This window comes from Mobula birostris, chromosome 8 (genome assembly GCF_030028105.1).
Source record: "Mobula birostris isolate sMobBir1 chromosome 8, sMobBir1.hap1, whole genome shotgun sequence".
In the NCBI taxonomy this organism is placed as follows: Eukaryota; Metazoa; Chordata; class Chondrichthyes; order Myliobatiformes; family Myliobatidae; genus Mobula; species Mobula birostris.
In genome coordinates, this window is record NC_092377.1 from 133804911 (window position 1) to 133817839 (window position 12929).

The window sequence follows — 12929 nt, forward strand, 5'->3', positions numbered from 1 at the left end:
TTTACAATGAAGGTGCACATAAATGAGTGGGGATTCACACTGAAGTTGTGTTTTACTCAGAGTGGATTCACACTGAAGGTGTGTTTTACTGAGAGGGGATTCACGTTGTTGTGTTTTACTGAGAGGGGATTCACACTGAAGGTGTGTTTTACTGACAGGGGATTCACACTGAAGGTGTGTTTTACTGAGAAGGGATTGACACTGAAGGTGTGTTTTACTGAGAGGGGATTCACATTGAATTTGTGTTTTACTGAGAGGGGATTCACACTGAAGGTGTGTTTTACTGAGAGGGGATTCACAATGAAGGTGTATTTCACTAAGAGGGGATTCACACTAAAGGTCGTTTTACTGACAGGGAATTCATACTGACGTGTGTTTTACTGAGAAGACATAAATACTAAAGGAGTATTTTACCGAGAATGCATGTCAGTGAGAGGGGATTCACATTGCAGGTGTGTTTTACTGAAGTGGAATTCAATCTGAAGGTGTGTTTTACTGAGAATGCATTTTACTGATAAGGAATTTACAGTGAAGGTGCACATAAATGAGTGGGGATTCACACTGAAGTTGTGTTTTACTGAGAGGGGATTCACACTGAAGGTGTGTTTTACTGAGAGGGGATTCACATTGTTGTGTTTTACTGAGAGGGGATTCACACTGAAGGTGTGTTTTCCTGATAAGTAATTCACACTGAAGGTCTATTTTCCTGAGAATGCATTTCACTGAGAGGGGATTCACAGTGAAGTTGTGGTTTACTGAGAGGGGATGCACACTGAAGGTGTATTTCAGTAACAGGGGATTCACACTAAAGGTAGTTTTACTGACAGTGAATTCATACTGGCGTGTGTTTTACTGAGAAGACATGAATTCTAAAGGAGTATTTTACTGAGAATGCATGTCAGTGAGAGGGGATTCACACTGCAGGTGTGTTTTACTGAAGTGGAATTCAAACTGAAGGTGTGTTTTATTGAGAATGCATTTTACTGAGAGGGAATTTACAATGAAGGTGCATTTAACTGAGTGGGGATTCACATTGAAGTTGTGTTTTACTAAGAGGGGATTCACACGGAAGGTGTGTTTTACTGAGAGGGGAGTCACATTGAAGTTGTGTTTTACTGAGAGGGCATTCACACTGAAGGTGTGTTTTACTGATAAGTAATTCACACTGAAGGTCTATTTTCCTGAGAACGCATTTTACTGAGAGGGGATTCACAGTGAAGTTGTGTTTTACAGAGAGGAAATTCACACTGAAGTTGTGTCTTACTGATAAGTAATTCACACTGAAGGTCTATTTTCCTGAGAATACATTTTAGTGAGAGAGGATTCACACTGAAGGTGAGTTCTACTGAGAGGGGATTCACACTGAAGTTGTGTTTTACAGAGAGGAAATTCACACTGAAGTTGTGTTTTACTAAGAATGCATTTTACTGAAAGGGGATTCAAAGTGAAGGTGTATTTTACTGAGAAATCATTTTACTGATAGGGGTTTCACATTGCAGGTGTGTTTTACTGAGAGGGGATTCACACTGAAGGTGAGTTTTACTGAGAGGGGATTCACACTGAAGGTGAGTTTTACTGAGAGGGGATTCACGCTGAAGGTGTGTTTTACAGAGAGGAAATTCACACTGAAGGTGTGTTTTACTAACAATGCAGTTCACTGAGAGGGGATTCAAAGTGAAGGTGTATTTTACTGAGAAATCACTTTACTGATAGGCGTTTTACATTGCACGTGTGTTTTACTGAAATGGAAGTCAAACTGGTGGTGTGTTTTACTGAGAATACATCTTACATAGAGGGAGACAACAACGAAGGTGCGTCTTACTGAGTGGGGATTCACATTGAATTTGTGTTTTACTGAGAGGGGATTCACACTGAAGGTGTGTTTTACTGAGAGGATTCACATTGACGGTGTGTTTTACTGAAATGGGATTCACACTGAAGGTGTGTTTTACTGAGAAGGGATTCACAATGAAGGTGTGTTTTACTGAGAGGGGATTCACACTGAAGTTGTGTTTTACTGAGAGGGGATTCACACTGAAGGTGTGTTTTACTGCGAGGGGATTCACGTTGTTGTGTTTTACTGAGAAGGGATTCGCACTGAAGGTGTGTTTTACTGAGAGGATTCACACTGACGGTGTGTTTTACTGAAATGGGATTCACTGAAGGTGTGTTTTACTGAGAAGGGATTCACACTGAAGGTGTGTTTTACTGAGAGGGGATTCACATTGAATTTGTGTTTTACTGAGAGGGGATTCACACTGAAGGTGTGTTTTACTGAGAGGGGATTCACACTGAAGGTGTATTTCACTAAGAGGGGATTCACACTAAAGGTAGTTTTACTGACAGGGAATTCACACTGACGTGTGTTTTACTGAGAAGACATAAATACTAAAGTAGTATTTTACCGAGAATGCATGTCAGTGAGAGGGGATTCACATTGCAGGTGTGTTTTACTGAAGTGGAATTCAATCTGAAGGTGTGTTTTACTGAGAATGCATTTTACTGATAAGGAATTTACAATGAAGGTGCACATAAATGAGTGGGGATTCACACTGAAGTTGTGTTTTACTGAGAGGGGATTCACACTGAAGGTGTGTTTTACTGAGAGGGGATTCACATTGTTGTGTTTTACTGAGAGGGGATTCACACTGAAGGTGTGTTTTACTGATAAGTAATTCACACTGAAGGTCTATTTTCCTGAGAATGCATTTCACTGAGAGGGGATTCACAGTGAAGTTGTGTTTTACTCAGAGGGGATTCACACTGAAGTTGTGTTTTACTGAGAGGGGATTCAAACTGAAGGGATATTTCACTAAGAGGGGATTCACACTAAGGGTAGTTTTACTGACAGGGAATTCATACTGACGTGTGTTTTACTGAGAAGACATAAATACTAAAGGAGTATTTTACCGAGAATGCATGTCAGTGAGAGGGGATTCACATTGCAGGTGTGTTTTACTGAAGTGGAATTCAATCTGAAGGTGTGTTTCACTGAGAATACATTTTACTGATAGGGAATTTACAATGAAGGTGCACATAAATGAGTGGGGATTCACACTGAAGTTGTGTTTCACTGAGAGGGGATTCACACTGAAGGTGTGTTTTACTGATAAGTAATTCACACTGAAGGTCTATTTTCATGAGAATGCATTTCACTGAGAGGAGATTCACAGTGAAGTTGTGTTTTACTGAGAGGGGATTGACACTGCAGTTGTGTTTTACTGAGAGGGGATTCACACTGAAGGTGTATTTCACTAAGAGGGGATTCTCTCTTAAGGTAGTTTTACTCACAGGCAATTCATACTGACGTGTGTTTTACTGAGAAGACATAAATACTAAAGGAGTATTTTACCGAGAATGCATGTCAGTGAGAGGGGATTCACATTGCAGGTGTGTTTTACTGAAGTGCAATTCAATCTGAAGGTGTGTTTCACTGAGAATGAATTTTACTGATAGGGAATTTACAATGAAGGTGCACATAAATGAGTGGGGATTCACACTGAAGTTGTGTTTTACTCAGAGGGGATTCACACTGAAGGTGTGTTTTACTGAGAGGGGATTCAAGTTGTTGTGTTTTACTGAGAGGGGATTCACACTGAAGGTGTGTTTTACTGACAGGGGATTCACACTGAAGGTGTGTTTTACTGAGAAGGGATTGACACTGAAGGTGTGTTTTACTGAGAGGGGATTCACATTGAATTTGTGTTTTACTGAGAGGGGATTCACACTGAAGGTGTGTTTTACTGAGAGGGGATTCACAATGAAGGTGTATTTCACTAAGAGGGGATTCACACTAAAGGTCGTTTTACTGACAGGGAATTCATACTGACGTGTGTTTTACTGAGAAGACATAAATACTAAAGGAGTATTTTACCGAGAATGCATGTCAGTGAGAGGGGATTCACATTGCAGCTGTGTTTTACTGAAGTGGAATTCAATCTGAAGGTGTGTTTTACTGAGAATGCATTTTACTGATAAGGAATTTACAGTGAAGGTGCACATAAATGAGTGGGGATTCACACTGAAGTTGTGTTTTACTGAGAGGGGATTCACACTGAAGGTGTGTTTTACTGAGAGGGGATTCACATTGTTGTGTTTTACTGAGAGGGGATTCACACTGAAGGTGTGTTTTCCTGATAAGTAATTCACACTGAAGGTCTATTTTCCTGAGAATGCATTTCACTGAGAGGGGATTCACAGTGAAGTTGTGGTTTACTGAGAGGGGATGCACACTGAAGGTGTATTTCAGTAACAGGGGATTCACACTAAAGGTAGTTTTACTGACAGTGAATTCATACTGGCGTGTGTTTTACTGAGAAGACATGAATTCTAAAGGAGTATTTTACTGAGAATGCATGTCAGTGAGAGGGGATTCACACTGCAGGTGTGTTTTACTGAAGTGGAATTCAAACTGAAGGTGTGTTTTATTGAGAATGCATTTTACTGAGAGGGAATTTACAATGAAGGTGCATTTAACTGAGTGGGGATTCACATTGAAGTTGTGTTTTACTAAGAGGGGATTCACACGGAAGGTGTGTTTTACTGAGAGGGGAGTCACATTGAAGTTGTGTTTTACTGAGAGGGCATTCACACTGAAGGTGTGTTTTACTGATAAGTAATTCACACTGAAGGTCTATTTTCCTGAGAACGCATTTTACTGAGAGGGGATTCACAGTGAAGTTGTGTTTTACAGAGAGGAAATTCACACTGAAGTTGTGTCTTACTGATAAGTAATTCACACTGAAGGTCTATTTTCCTGAGAATACATTTTAGTGAGAGAGGATTCACACTGAAGGTGAGTTCTACTGAGAGGGGATTCACACTGAAGTTGTGTTTTACAGAGAGGAAATTCACACTGAAGTTGTGTTTTACTAAGAATGCATTTTACTGAAAGGGGATTCAAAGTGAAGGTGTATTTTACTGAGAAATCATTTTACTGATAGGGGTTTCACATTGCAGGTGTGTTTTACTGAGAGGGGATTCACACTGAAGGTGAGTTTTACTGAGAGGGGATTCACACTGAAGGTCAGTTTTACTGAGAGGGGATTCACGCTGAAGGTGTGTTTTACAGAGAGGAAATTCACACTGAAGGTGTGTTTTACTAACAATGCAGTTCACTGAGAGGGGATTCAAAGTGAAGGTGTATTTTACTGAGAAATCACTTTACTGATAGGCGTTTTACATTGCACGTGTGTTTTACTGAAATGGAAGTCAAACTGGTGGTGTGTTTTACTGAGAATACATCTTACATAGAGGGAGACAACAACGAAGGTGCGTCTTACTGAGTGGGGATTCACATTGAATTTGTGTTTTACTGAGAGGGGATTCACACTGAAGGTGTGTTTTACTGAGAGGATTCACATTGACGGTGTGTTTTACTGAAATGGGATTCACACTGAAGGTGTGTTTTACTGAGAAGGGATTCACAATGAAGGTGTGTTTTACTGAGAGGGGATTCACACTGAAGTTGTGTTTTACTGAGAGGGGATTCACACTGAAGGTGTGTTTTACTGCGAGGGGATTCACGTTGTTGTGTTTTACTGAGAAGGGATTCGCACTGAAGGTGTGTTTTACTGAGAGGATTCACACTGACGGTGTGTTTTACTGAAATGGGATTCACTGAAGGTGTTTTACTGAGAAGGGATTCACACTGAAGTTGTGTTTTACTGAGAGGGGATTCAAACTGAAGGGATATTTCACTAAGAGGGGATTCACACTAAGGGTAGTTTTACTGACAGGGAATTCATACTGACGTGTGTTTTACTGAGAAGACATAAATACTAAAGGAGTATTTTACCGAGAATGCATGTCAGTGAGAGGGGATTCACATTGCAGGTGTGTTTTACTGAAGTGGAATTCAATCTGAAGGTGTGTTTCACTGAGAATACATTTTACTGATAGGGAATTTACAATGAAGGTGCACATAAATGAGTGGGGATTCACACTGAAGTTGTGTTTCACTGAGAGGGGATTCACACTGAAGGTGTGTTTTACTGATAAGTAATTCACACTGAAGGTCTATTTTCATGAGAATGCATTTCACTGAGAGGAGATTCACAGTGAAGTTGTGTTTTACTGAGAGGGGATTGACACTGCAGTTGTGTTTTACTGAGAGGGGATTCACACTGAAGGTGTATTTCACTAAGAGGGGATTCTCTCTTAAGGTAGTTTTACTCACAGGCAATTCATACTGACGTGTGTTTTACTGAGAAGACATAAATACTAAAGGAGTATTTTACCGAGAATGCATGTCAGTGAGAGGGGATTCACATTGCAGGTGTGTTTTACTGAAGTGCAATTCAATCTGAAGGTGTGTTTCACTGAGAATGAATTTTACTGATAGGGAATTTACAATGAAGGTGCACATAAATGAGTGGGGATTCACACTGAAGTTGTGTTTTACTCAGAGGGGATTCACACTGAAGGTGTGTTTTACTGAGAGGGGATTCACGTTGTTGTGTTTTACTGAGAGGGGATTCACACTGAAGGTGTGTTTTACTGACAGGGGATTCACACTGAAGGTGTGTTTTACTGAGAAGGGATTGACACTGAAGGTGTGTTTTACTGAGAGGGGATTCACATTGAATTTGTGTTTTACTGAGAGGGGATTCACACTGAAGGTGTGTTTTACTGAGAGGGGATTCACAATGAAGGTGTATTTCACTAAGAGGGGATTCACACTAAAGGTCGTTTTACTGACAGGGAATTCATACTGACGTGTGTTTTACTGAGAAGACATAAATACTAAAGGAGTATTTTACCGAGAATGCATGTCAGTGAGAGGGGATTCACATTGCAGGTGTGTTTTACTGAAGTGGAATTCAATCTGAAGGTGTGTTTTACTGAGAATGCATTTTACTGATAAGGAATTTACAGTGAAGGTGCACATAAATGAGTGGGGATTCACACTGAAGTTGTGTTTTACTGAGAGGGGATTCACACTGAAGGTGTGTTTTACTGAGAGGGGATTCACATTGTTGTGTTTTACTGAGAGGGGATTCACACTGAAGGTGTGTTTTCCTGATAAGTAATTCACACTGAAGGTCTATTTTCCTGAGAATGCATTTCACTGAGAGGGGATTCACAGTGAAGTTGTGGTTTACTGAGAGGGGATGCACACTGAAGGTGTATTTCAGTAACAGGGGATTCACACTAAAGGTAGTTTTACTGACAGTGAATTCATACTGGCGTGTGTTTTACTGAGAAGACATGAATTCTAAAGGAGTATTTTACTGAGAATGCATGTCAGTGAGAGGGGATTCACACTGCAGGTGTGTTTTACTGAAGTGGAATTCAAACTGAAGGTGTGTTTTATTGAGAATGCATTTTACTGAGAGGGAATTTACAATGAAGGTGCATTTAACTGAGTGGGGATTCACATTGAAGTTGTGTTTTACTAAGAGGGGATTCACACGGAAGGTGTGTTTTACTGAGAGGGGAGTCACATTGAAGTTGTGTTTTACTGAGAGGGCATTCACACTGAAGGTGTGTTTTACTGATAAGTAATTCACACTGAAGGTCTATTTTCCTGAGAACGCATTTTACTGAGAGGGGATTCACAGTGAAGTTGTGTTTTACAGAGAGGAAATTCACACTGAAGTTGTGTCTTACTGATAAGTAATTCACACTGAAGGTCTATTTTCCTGAGAATACATTTTAGTGAGAGAGGATTCACACTGAAGGTGAGTTCTACTGAGAGGGGATTCACACTGAAGTTGTGTTTTACAGAGAGGAAATTCACACTGAAGTTGTGTTTTACTAAGAATGCATTTTACTGAAAGGGGATTCAAAGTGAAGGTGTATTTTACTGAGAAATCATTTTACTGATAGGGGTTTCACATTGCAGGTGTGTTTTACTGAGAGGGGATTCACACTGAAGGTGAGTTTTACTGAGAGGGGATTCACACTGAAGGTGAGTTTTACTGAGAGGGGATTCACGCTGAAGGTGTGTTTTACAGAGAGGAAATTCACACTGAAGGTGTGTTTTACTAACAATGCAGTTCACTGAGAGGGGATTCAAAGTGAAGGTGTATTTTACTGAGAAATCACTTTACTGATAGGCGTTTTACATTGCACGTGTGTTTTACTGAAATGGAAGTCAAACTGGTGGTGTGTTTTACTGAGAATACATCTTACATAGAGGGAGACAACAACGAAGGTGCGTCTTACTGAGTGGGGATTCACATTGAATTTGTGTTTTACTGAGAGGGGATTCACACTGAAGGTGTGTTTTACTGAGAGGATTCACATTGACGGTGTGTTTTACTGAAATGGGATTCACACTGAAGGTGTGTTTTACTGAGAAGGGATTCACAATGAAGGTGTGTTTTACTGAGAGGGGATTCACACTGAAGTTGTGTTTTACTGAGAGGGGATTCACACTGAAGGTGTGTTTTACTGCGAGGGGATTCACGTTGTTGTGTTTTACTGAGAAGGGATTCGCACTGAAGGTGTGTTTTACTGAGAGGATTCACACTGACGGTGTGTTTTACTGAAATGGGATTCACTGAAGGTGTGTTTTACTGAGAAGGGATTCACACTGAAGGTGTGTTTTACTGAAAGGGGATTCACATTGAATTTGTGTTTTACTGAGAGGGGATTCACACTGAAGGTGTGTTTTACTGAGAGGGGATTCACACTGAAGGTGTATTTCACTAAGAGGGGATTCACACTAAAGGTAGTTTTACTGACAGGGAATTCACACTGACGTGTGTTTTACTGAGAAGACATAAATACTAAAGTAGTATTTTACCGAGAATGCATGTCAGTGAGAGGGGATTCACATTGCAGGTGTGTTTTACTGAAGTGGAATTCAATCTGAAGGTGTGTTTTACTGAGAATGCATTTTACTGATAAGGAATTTACAATGAAGGTGCACATAAATGAGTGGGGATTCACACTGAAGTTGTGTTTTACTGAGAGGGGATTCACACTGAAGGTGTGTTTTACTGAGAGGGGATTCACATTGTTGTGTTTTACTGAGAGGGGATTCACACTGAAGGTGTGTTTTACTGATAAGTAATTCACACTGAAGGTCTATTTTCCTGAGAATGCATTTCACTGAGAGGGGATTCACAGTGAAGTTGTGTTTTACTCAGAGGGGATTCACACTGAAGTTGTGTTTTACTGAGAGGGGATTCAAACTGAAGGGATATTTCACTAAGAGGGGATTCACACTAAGGGTAGTTTTACTGACAGGGAATTCATACTGACGTGTGTTTTACTGAGAAGACATAAATACTAAAGGAGTATTTTACCGAGAATGCATGTCAGTGAGAGGGGATTCACATTGCAGGTGTGTTTTACTGAAGTGGAATTCAATCTGAAGGTGTGTTTCACTGAGAATACATTTTACTGATAGGGAATTTACAATGAAGGTGCACATAAATGAGTGGGGATTCACACTGAAGTTGTGTTTCACTGAGAGGGGATTCACACTGAAGGTGTGTTTTACTGATAAGTAATTCACACTGAAGGTCTATTTTCATGAGAATGCATTTCACTGAGAGGAGATTCACAGTGAAGTTGTGTTTTACTGAGAGGGGATTGACACTGCAGTTGTGTTTTACTGAGAGGGGATTCACACTGAAGGTGTATTTCACTAAGAGGGGATTCTCTCTTAAGGTAGTTTTACTCACAGGCAATTCATACTGACGTGTGTTTTACTGAGAAGACATAAATACTAAAGGAGTATTTTACCGAGAATGCATGTCAGTGAGAGGGGATTCACATTGCAGGTGTGTTTTACTGAAGTGCAATTCAATCTGAAGGTGTGTTTCACTGAGAATGAATTTTACTGATAGGGAATTTACAATGAAGGTGCACATAAATGAGTGGGGATTCACACTGAAGTTGTGTTTTACTCAGAGGGGATTCACACTGAAGGTGTGTTTTACTGAGAGGGGATTCAAGTTGTTGTGTTTTACTGAGAGGGGATTCACACTGAAGGTGTGTTTTACTGACAGGGGATTCACACTGAAGGTGTGTTTTACTAACAATGCAGTTCACTGAGAGGGGATTCAAAGTGAAGGTGTATTTTACTGAGAAATCACTTTACTGATAGGCGTTTTACATTGCACGTGTGTTTTACTGAAATGGAAGTCAAACTGGTGGTGTGTTTTACTGAGAATACATCTTACATAGAGGGAGACAACAACGAAGGTGCGTCTTACTGAGTGGAGATTCACATTGAATTTGTGTTTTACTGAGAGGGGATTCACACTGAAGGTGTGTTTTACTGAGAGGATTCACATTGACGGTGTGTTTTACTGAAATGGGATTCACACTGAAGGTGTGTTTTACTGAGAAGGGATTCACAATGAAGGTGTGTTTTACTGAGAGGGGATTCACACTGAAGTTGTGTTTTACTGAGAGGGGATTCACACTGAAGGTGTGTTTTACTGCGAGGGGATTCACGTTGTTGTGTTTTACTGAGAAGGGATTCGCACTGAAGGTGTGTTTTACTGATAAGTAATTCACACTGAAGGTCTATTTTCCTGAGAATGCATTTTACTGAGAGGGGATTCATAGTGAAGTTGTGTTTTGCTGAGAGGGGATTCACACTGAAGTTGTGTTTTACTGAGAGGGGATTCACACTGAGAGTGAGTTTTATTGAGTGGGGATTCACACTGAAGGTGTGTTTTACTGAGAGGGGATTCACACTGAAGGTGTGTTTCACTGAGAGGGGATTCACATTGTTGTGTTTTACTGAAGTGGAATTCAAACTGAAGGTGTGTTTTACTGAGAATGCATTTTACTGAGAGGGGATTCACACTGAAGTTGTGTTTTACTAAGAATGCATTTGACTGAAAGGGGATTCAAAGTGAAGGTGCATCTTACTGAGAAATCATTTTACTGATAGGGGTTTCACATTGAAGGTGTGTTTTACTGAAGTGGAATTCAAACTGAAGGTGTGTTTTACTGAGAATGCATTTTACTGAGAGGGGATTCACACTGAAAGTGAGTTTTACTGAGAGGGGATTCACACTGAAGGTGTGTTTTACAGAGAGGAAATTCACACTGAAGGTGTATTTTACTGAGAGGGGATTCACACTGAAGTTGTGTTTTACGAAGAATGCATTTTACTGAGAGGGGATTCAAAGTGAAGGTATATTTTACTGAGAAATCTTTTTACTGATAGGGGTTTCAAATTGCAGCTGTGTTTTACTGAAATAGAAATCAAACTGGTGGTGTGTTTCACTGAGAATACATTTTACTGAGAGGGAGTTAACAACGAAGGTGCATCTAACTGAGAGGGGATTCACATTGAAGGTTTGTTTTACTGAGAGGGGATTCACACTGAAGGTGTGTTTTACTGATAAGTAATTAACGCTGATGGTCTATTTTACTGAGAATGCATGTCAGTGAAAGAGGATTCACAGTGAAGGTGTGTTTTACTGAGAGGGGATTCAAACTGAAGGTGTGTTTTACTGAGAGGGGACTCACAGTGAAGGTGTGTGTTACTGATAAGTAATTCACACTGAAGGTCTATTTTCCTGAGAATGCATTTTAGTCAGAGGGGATTCACACTGAAGGTGAGTTTTACTGAGAGGGATCTCACACTGAAGGTGAGTTTTACTGAGAGGGGATTCACACTGAATGTGCATTTTACTGAGAGAGGATTCACACTGACGGTGTGTTTTACTGAGAGAGGATTCACACTGAAGGTGTGTTTTACTGAGAAAGGATTCACACTGAAGGTGTGTTTTACTGAGGGGGATTTACACCGAAGGTGTGTTTTACTGAGAAGGAATTCACACTGAAGGTGTGTTTTACTGAGAGGGAATTCACACTGAAGGTGTATTTCAGTAAGAGGGGATTCACACTAAAGGTAGTTTTTCTGACAGTGAATTCATACTGACGTGTGTTTTACTGAGAAGACATGAATTCCAAAGGAGTATTTTCCTGAGAATGCATGTCAGTGAGAGGGGATTCACATTGCAGGTGAGTTTTACTGAAGTGGAATTCAAACTGAAGGTGTGTTTTATTGAGAATGCATTTTACTGAGAGGGAAATTACAATGAAGGTGCATCTAACTGAGTGGGGATTCACATTGAAGTTGTGTTTTACTAAGAGGGGATTCACACTGAAGGTGTGTTTTACTGAGAGGGGATTCACATTGAAGTTGTGTTTTACTGAGAGGGGATTCACACTGAAGGTGTGTTTTACTGATAAGTAATTCACACTGAAGGTCTATTTTCCTGAGAATGCATTTTACTGAGTGGGGATTCACAGTGAAGTTGTGTTTTACAGAGAGGAAATTCACACTGAAGTTGTGTCTTACTGAAAAGTAATTCACACTGAAGGTCTATTTTCCTGATAATGCATTTTGGTGAGAGGGGATTCACACTGAAGGTGTGTTTTACTGAGAGGGGATTCACACTGAAGTTGTGTTTTACTAAGAATGCATTTTACTGAAAGGGGATTGAAAGTGAAGGTGTATTTTACTGAGAAATCATTTTACTGATAGGGGTTTCACATTGCAGGTGTGTTTTACTGAAGTGGAATTCAAACTGAAGGTGTGTTTTAATAAGAATGCATTTTACTGAGAGGGGATTCACACTGAAAGTGAGTTTTACTGAGAGGGAATTCACACTGAAGGTGAGTTTTACTGACAAGGGATTCACACTGAAAGTGAGTTTTACTGAGAGGGGATTCACACTGAAGGTGTGTTTTACTGAGAGAGGATTCGCACTGACGGTGTGTTTTACTGCAAAGGGATTCACACTGAAGGCGTGTTTTACTGAGAAGGGATTCACACTGAAGGTGTGTTTTACTGAGAGGGTATTCACATTGAATTTGTGTTTTACTGAGAGGGGATTCACACTGAAGGTGTGTTTTCCTGAGAGGGGATTCACACTGAAGGTGTATTTCACTAAGAGGGGATTCACACTAAAGGTAGTTTTACTGACAGGAAATTCATACTGACG